At 44.0% G+C, this 8317-nt stretch overlaps 1 long non-coding RNA gene across 2 annotated transcripts; it reads right to left on the bottom strand.

Moving 5' to 3' along the window:
* Positions 1–3503: 3503 nt before the first annotated feature.
* On the bottom strand, positions 3504–7721 carry LOC125517606 (uncharacterized). 2 transcript variants are annotated; one of them, XR_007287699.2, is made up of 5 exons: positions 7205–7721; positions 6836–6983; positions 4345–6601; positions 4030–4138; positions 3504–3933 (listed from the first exon to the last, which is right to left on the bottom strand). It is a non-coding gene; the product is annotated as an uncharacterized LOC125517606 (long non-coding RNA). The 2 variants fall into 2 exon arrangements; XR_007287698.2 differs by having other exon boundaries at positions 4030–6601.
* Positions 7722–8317: the final 596 nt, after the last annotated feature.

Raw genomic sequence — 8317 nt, 5'->3', positions numbered from 1 at the left:
ACCTAGTTCAATCTCGTTACCGGCAAGTCTCGTTACGCGTTCCGTAATACATCATCTCGCAACTAACTCATTAGTTGCATTGCTTGCAAGGCTTAAGTGATGTGCATTACCGAGAGGGCCCAGAGATACCTCTCCGACAATCGGAGTGACAAATCCTAATCTCGAAATACGCCAACCCAACATGTACCTTTGGAGACCCCTGTAGAGCACCTTTATAATCACCCAGTTACGTTGTGACGTTTGGTGGCACACAAAGTGTTCCTCCGGTAAACGGGAGTTGCATAATCTCATAGTTATAGGAACATGTATAAGTCATGAAGAAAGCAATAGCAACATACTAAACGATCGAGTGCTAAGCTAACGGAATGGGTCAAGTCAATCACATCATTCTCTAATGATGTGATCCCGTTAATCAAGTGACAACTCATGTCTATGGCTAGGAAACATAACCATCTTTGATCAACGAGCTAATCAAGTAGAGGCATACTAGTGACACTCTGTTTGTCTATGTATTCACACATGTATCATGTTTCCGGTTAATACAAATCTAGCATGAATAATAAATATTTATCATGAAATAAGGAAATAAATAATAACTTTATTATTGCCTGTGGGGCATATTTCCTTCAATGTCCACAAGGCACATATCATTTTTCATCGGTTGACTCCCATAGAAATCCATATATAGACATGAAGATTCTCAATATGAAAATCACTGTTAGATATATAGAATACATACAAATGTATTTGTACCAAAGTGCTGATACAATATATTGTGATATACAATATATGATGACAATAATACTTATGTTGTTGTCACAACATGGTAAATGGACATTAATTATATTGACCACTCAGGAGACTGAAAGACTATTCATAGTCTCCAAACATGTCGGTTGAGGCATATTCAACCATCGCATTCTCCGTGCCCATAGGGTCCCGTCACAGCTGATGATGTCGGATTGAAGGTTGAAGTAAGATTCAAACCTTTTCCCTTGAGGTTCATTGTATCCCAGGAATTGATGATACAGAATAACCAGATGCTGAGATCTGAATCTAATGCCTTATGATATATAAGACACCATTTTTCTTTTAGCGGTGTGATCCTAACTAGAGATGAATCCAGGATTGCACACATTATCCCACGAGACACAAGAGCGATCATGATGTCCATGGCCCAGATAGGGCAGTGGTGGCCATTGAGGGCAAATGCCTCAAACTCTATAGCCATATGTTACCTCTATGGGTAAACCAGAGATGATTAATTTACAACCAGTAAATTAAAGACCGTCATGGTTGATGTTGTAATGAACTTAGCAAAATCAATGGGTATTTCAAGAAGTTATCTTGAAACCATTAGTGTGAATCTCAAATTGCTAAATATGACACCTTGAAGATAATCTCCAAAATGGAGTAGATCTCGCAGTACTAGAGAGTATAATCTGATGAAATCAGCGGATACTTCTAGTACCTTATGTCATAACTTGATAAAATGCATGGAAGAGCACAATGGTGAGCAATCATAATGTCAAATATGACAAAATGTTGGCTTAAACAGTAGTGGTGATAATCTGGAAAGCAGTAGATCTACACACTACCTTGTGATCCCAATACATCAATTTAAAGAAATCGTTAATAATTTTGCATATCAATTCTTGCTTGTATTAAGCCAAAAAGGCTCAATTAAGATGAATAGATTTTTATTTTGCAAGAAATTAAAAATCTCAATTGCAAATAGTACATGTAATTAATCTCAACATGTAGAATAACATGGAAATATATTACATCATAGTTTATTCTGGAGTACAAGGTACTCAACAGATATACACTACTAATGTAGTGGATAATAATGATCTTGCAAACTTGATCCTCAAGTGAAAAACTTGAATTGTATAGATCTCAAATTAAATGAGATGATCTTGTATCAAGTTGCAAAATAATTCAGCGAGATGAATTAATAATTTGCGAGAGAAAATTGATCTCAATCGCAATAAAATTGTTTTGCGAGAAAATAATAATTCTTAATCACAAATCAGTACTGTAGAGGTACTGAATTTATCTTTACAAGAGATAAAAGAAAAATCTCAATTGCAAATAATAGATATAATTATTCTCAACATGTAAGAAACAAGGAGATATATTACATCAACATATTATGTGGAATACATAGTACTCAACATATTTACAGTACTGAAATTTAAGTACTGTAATTAGCAGTGTCTAAACACAGAGTTAGACAACTGTTAATAGAACGAAATCCGAATTAATAACCAAGATAATATAGGTTTAATTCGAAAAAATCGCCCGGCAGGGAAGGAGACGGTTTCCTCTTCCTCAGGAGCAACCGCTCCCCCGCCCTCCCTGTGCAGCGCCGCCCCACCCATCTCCACTGGCGCCGCTGCAGCGGCTATCACCGGCGGGGACGGGAGGCCGTCTAGGGCTACGAGGCGACGGCGAAGGCGAGGAGGGGGCCGAGGCGGCGAGTACCGTCTCGGCGCAGCCGGCGCTGTGGCCGAATCCAATGACGCGGTGGCCGAGTCCCACGGGCGAGCGAGGACGGAGCGCGGCGCATGGTCGGGCGCGGGGCGCGGTGCTGCAGCCTGGTGCCGCATGGGCGCGAGCGCCGCAGTCAACGGCAAGCCAGACAGGCTCGTCGTTCGCGCCATGAGCACAACGCTGCTCACTGGACGTGGGTTGCAACTGCTGCCTCCGCTTCGCCTGAAAAGGGGAATCCGCGCCGGGCTGAGGGCCACGAAAGCCAGAAGTAGCGCCGGAATGGGCACCACCATGGGCAATAGCGACGCCGAGGTCGCGGCCGCTATGCAAGGGCGCCGTGCCGTGTTGTCCCGCCTGCTGGAAGGACGAGCGTCACGCCACCGGCTGCGTCGACTCCTCTCGTGCGCCGCCGGTTGACGGTTGCGCCTCAGCGTGTCGCGCTGAAGGACGCCACGAGGGTGCGGGCTGAGGGCCGCCTACAACGCGTCTGGACCGCCGCCCCCTTTGTTGCAGCGTCGCCGCAGGAACCGTTGGACAGCGTCGTCAGCCGAGAAGCCGAGCCCACGCTGCGGGGTACGCCAGTCGTGCCATTGGTGACCACACAGCAAAGAGATTCATCCATGTACGTGAAAATACGGCAATCGCTAGGTGATTAGTTCGTTGTTAATTGGAAAGAATGAAATTCAAACCAGGCTACTTCTTGGACAGATGCATGCATGCAAAAGCATGCTCGAGTCCTGGATGGCATGGGGCGCGCAGCGTTTGATGTCACGAACGCCATCCAAAAGCAGGACACCGAGCGCGCGCTGCATTGCAGTCGATGCAGGGTCTTGGCTCCGCCGTCAGTCGCCGAGCGCTGTCCGTGGACTGCCGCCACCATGCACACAACCCACAACCGTCGTTGTTCAGGCGTCTCTGTAACCGCCGCTTTGGGGCGAAGGAAATCTCTCTCGGTGGTAGAGCGTGCTAATAACGTGTTGAGATAAAACGAGAGAGACGGGAGACCGGAAAGTAAAAGTGAATCCTTGTTCTCATTGATGACAGGTTACATATATATAGTCCCTGAAGGACTGTCTCCGAAGGGACATGAGGTAACCGCCTCCTTTAGGAAAAATAGGGATTAATAGAATTAATTAAATCCTAACAATTATCACGTTTAAGACTAACTAGTAAGTATATGCACGTCTCTCAAATATAAAAATATTCTATTTATGTTTAATCGAGTAAATGTGGTCGTGAGTTGCAACGGAAACAAAATTCTTACGCCCGCTTGCGACTAATATGTGTTCTACTTATCCTCATCCCAAGTTCGCACATCTCATGAGTGGTATTCACCTGGTCACCTCGTCATCAGGTACGGATACACATGCTTGGGAGTTGTCGCGGTCAAACATGTACTTCGTGAACTCTACCTCCTTGCCGGCTCTTGTCGTGTGGCTGTCATGAGCAGAACTTGGTTTAGTGATGAAGTTGAATCTAATAAAGAAAATTTATTAAAAGATAACTAAAAGAGTAACAAAATATGTTGTTTACCGTAAACAGGTATGGTTCGGAGGATTTCCGAGGAATTATGAACCGCGATTAGAGAAACTCTCATAGATCCCCTAAAATATTTCCCATCAATGTATGTATAGGGACTCACCTATAAAGATCCTCACTTAAAGTTTGTTTAACTCTCAAATCATCTCAAACACATACTTCCTCCGTTCGGAATTACTTGTCTCAGAAATGAATATATCTAGAACTAAAATACATCTAGATACATCCATTTCTGCGGCAAGTAATTCCGAACGGAGGGAGTATGTGTCTCCAAATTCACATAGATAGATATCTAATTAGTTCACATACATGGATTAAACTCCAGTGCATATAGCCAGAATCATTGGACCACCGCATGGCAAAAATCTTCCAGATAACATATCATAAAATTGCAAAGTTTATGCTGCCATCTTTTATCCATAATATTTGTATCCCATCTTTTGTCATGGCCGATGACCCACATCCCTGTAGTAAAACCGATGCCATCTGACATTGGTAGGCTAGCTCTGATGTGCGATCACGATATGGGACGCTGTGATCGAGATTTTGTACCAACGGCATTGGTCTATACATGACCTTTTGTTGCACAGCGGCCTCCTATCGCTTACTCCGCAGATGATTTTGAAGCGTCTGCCTCCTGCATCAGAATGACACTTGACTAACAGAACATAGTTATGTAATACAGAGCAAGCCTATCTCTACTGAACCATCGTCGTCATCAGCGGAGTCTGCACCTGACTCCATAATTCTAGAGGGCTAGAGAACTCATATGGAGCCATCCACTGTATTTCTCACAACTGCACGCCTGTACAACATGATCTTGCTTTCAAAGCGTGTGAAGTTTATAACAGAAGGCAAACTCTGTACCACACCACATTAAAGCAGTACTACTATCTAAAATATATCGCATCCACTAAAATATTAGAAATATCTTTTAACAAAGTTGTTTGAAATAAATGCTCCAATAAATATTTTCAGCCATTGTTTAGATCATACATAGTGTTGTGGAAACCCTATCATTGCAAGGTTCAAATCATCAAATATCATCTAGTCCAACACATGGATAAAATTGGGCAGTCCCTTTGTAGCTGGTTGGCTGTCCGGCCCTTTGCAATACAATATTAGTTTGCTCCAACCAAATAAATTGTTCTTAAGCTCCACAAAGACACCTCTTATGTAGCACACAAGATAATAAAATAAGTCAAAAAAACCAGATAAAACAAATATATGGATATAGAAGTGAGCAGGAATTTGGAGAATCACGGCGCTCTCATGCTCTCTCTGCTTGCTCTTCAAAAGAGAACAAGTCATTGAAGAGCGCCACACGCCAATCATTTTTATCAAGTACCTTGTGGGAAACAGCAACAACAATAAATCATGAAAAATTGACCATGTGTAACGCACGTCTCAGGTGTGTACTAAATGTTGTGATGCCATTCAAATAGTATTTTCAAAACCAAGGCACCATTGTGGTCATGATGCTGCATAGAGTAACATGCCCTGCATCCCTCATGGGCCTATATGGCCGGAGACCTTGGAGAGCGTGTATCCCGGCAACGACATCCGCAGCCTGATGACTACGACAAAGAATTTGCTCCAGAAGTATAGCTAGTAGTATATGTATGGTGGGAATGTGACTACTCCGCCACCCTGTCCGTTGTTGAGGCTGTCTCTTTTGATAGTGGGTGCTGGCCCTAGCTGCGTTAGTGAAAACTAAAGTGATTTATGAATTTTATTTTATTCTGCCAATCTATATAGTAAGCTTTTTTCAGGTTTAGATATATAGGCGGTGCCCAGCTGGCCACACGTCTGAACCTCGTGCAAACTGCAGTGCACAAACCAGCATGATTCTCGGATAGGTTCCTGTCAAACTTCTTCATCATAAAAAAAAATCTATTCTATGTGACCAATGCTGAATATAAGGTAATCCAGGCCTCCTTTTGAAGTGAGTTAGCTTCTAAAAAATCAAGACGAAGAGGTTGTCTGGGATACAAGCTCGCCACTGTTGGATTCAGTCAATGCCAAGCAAGGCTCAATGTCATCAAATAATTTGTGGAGGATTCAGTCACTGCCAAGTAAGGCTCGTTTTGAGTGATCGACTTCGGCATCTCAATTTTCCGATGACCCCTGGCTCCCGGCATCGGCACTGTGCAATCCTCCCGGCAGCAGACAAACAAGCAACACACACACATACCAGCAGAGAAATCACGCCATACCTCCCGGAACTTTTTTTTTAGAAAAGGAGGATTACCCCCGACCTCTGGAACCACATTTTGATTTTTATGTATGAATCGAAAGATTATTCATGCCCATAGAGAATTTGGTTTTCTCAGTATTTATGTTCAAGCACTCAGAGAAGAGATAAGTAACAAGCATGCACTGCAGATGTTGCGGTGAATGGAAGAGGAGAAAAGAAGAGAATAAAGTGTTGATGATTCAGTGTTAAACAACCAGTTCATCCATTGGATAGTTTCACTGAGCATTTGAATTTGATAATGAGAAAGAAGTACCTGATTATTTATAGCAGATGTCCACCTGCAAGTCCTTTATTATGGGGTTAAAACCACTACAAGAAACACTTGCAAGTTGTTAAACCAAGGACAATGTGTTAGAATATAACTTGCAAGTAATAATCAGAATCTTCAGAATATAATTCAGCTTCCACTTGCATGAATCAATCAGAGATAAAGTTGATCTTCATTTGACATTGAATCAAACAGACCCCAATCAAATTAAATTTGAAGCAAGGTAGAAAGATGCAAGTCATAGCAGGGAGAAAAGTTATCAATTGATAAATTACCTACTCAAGGATGTGATGACTGCATCCTCGTGCGGCATGGAGAGACGGGAACGCACAGAGGAGATGCAGGTGACGGCATGTGAATGGCTGCAGGCGGCAACTACCTCTGTGGTCAAGCAGTGAGTGTGATGAAATTGTTGACAACACCCTGTAATCAAGAATATAAATGTTGATATCATCTTAAAATTAAGGACTGCCTGATGACTATAAACTTGTGCATCGCTGAAAAATTACAAATGAAACCCAGAACGATGGGTAGATGACGATAAACTTCAGAATCTAACACGGTGATCCAGGACATTCTCTTAGTTACATCAATTTGAGGAGCACTGGAACAAAAGTTGAAGTAGCACATCATTGGGGAAATACCGTAAATAAAACAAAACTGAGATGGAAGACCTCCCGCGCGACGGCCTCATGACTGAAGGTTCTTGGCGTGTCCCCTGGCTGTGGATTGGGGAGACGGCGGGGAGGGACGGCGAGGGCCACTGGGAGGGCGCTGGCGTGTCCCCTGGCTACGGATTGAGGAGACGACGGGTACGACGTGGGGCCGGCGGGGAGGGCCGGCGAGGGCGACCGGGAGGCGCTGGTGCAGCGACCGGGCGACGGGGTGGGCGCCCTTGGGGCTGGCGGCGTCGCGTGGGGAGGTGGAGGGGAGTGGTAGCGTCGCGTGGGTAGGTGGGCAGGCGGCGGGGAGCGCCGGATCTTTTGGGATGGGGGCGTCGCGGTGGAAGCGCCCCGATCCAACTGTGCGCGCCGGCGAGCACCTCTTTAGCCGCCGCCAGACCTCTCCTTCTCCTCTCCTCTCATACCGATCGTCTCCTAAAGATGCGCCGTCGCCCCGATCGTGTTGTTTCCCGTGTATTGTATCGTGCCTTTTTTTTTACCTGGTAACCGAACAAATGCGGGCGGCAGAGTTTTCGTCCGCCCGGCAAAATTGCTAAACGTAGTTTTCGCCGAGGCTCGGTGTAATCTTATGGTTAGATTAAATTAAGCGATCCTAATCATAAGGCTACTAGTTGACTGCCCGTGCGTTGCCACGGACTACAATCATTTTCATGAAAAGATAAATTGATGAGGATATCAATACCATTGTTACACCCACAGCCCCTACTGTTACATATACTGGACCAAATACTAGAGCTCGCGCACGCCAATTAAATTACTAGGTACTTTCGTTTCTTGATAATGATTCTAATGTTCATGAGATTATGATGCTGCCTAAATTGGATACATTTGTTTTGCTTACAAATGAAGGGCCTAGCTTGGAGAAGGATGAACATTGGAGCAAGAACACGCATGGATTTGATGGCATGCGCAAGGGGATCAAGAACGGAGTTACAACTGATGATTTCAGGACTTTGAAGCCGCCATAAGAAGTGAATGAAGGCTTGGACGAAATATACAAGATGCCACTTTATAATATTCGTCTATAGACTATTCTAGGTGCTGCGTCACCTTATTAATGGGCCAGGCCCATGT

The sequence above is a fragment of the Triticum urartu genome, chromosome 6A (assembly GCF_056163025.1).
Source record: "Triticum urartu cultivar PI428250 chromosome 6A, HENAU_Tu73, whole genome shotgun sequence".
Classification (NCBI taxonomy): Eukaryota; Viridiplantae; Streptophyta; class Magnoliopsida; order Poales; family Poaceae; genus Triticum; species Triticum urartu.
Note: the sequence above shows the minus strand (reverse complement) of the source record. Positions and strands in the feature narration are given on the sequence as shown.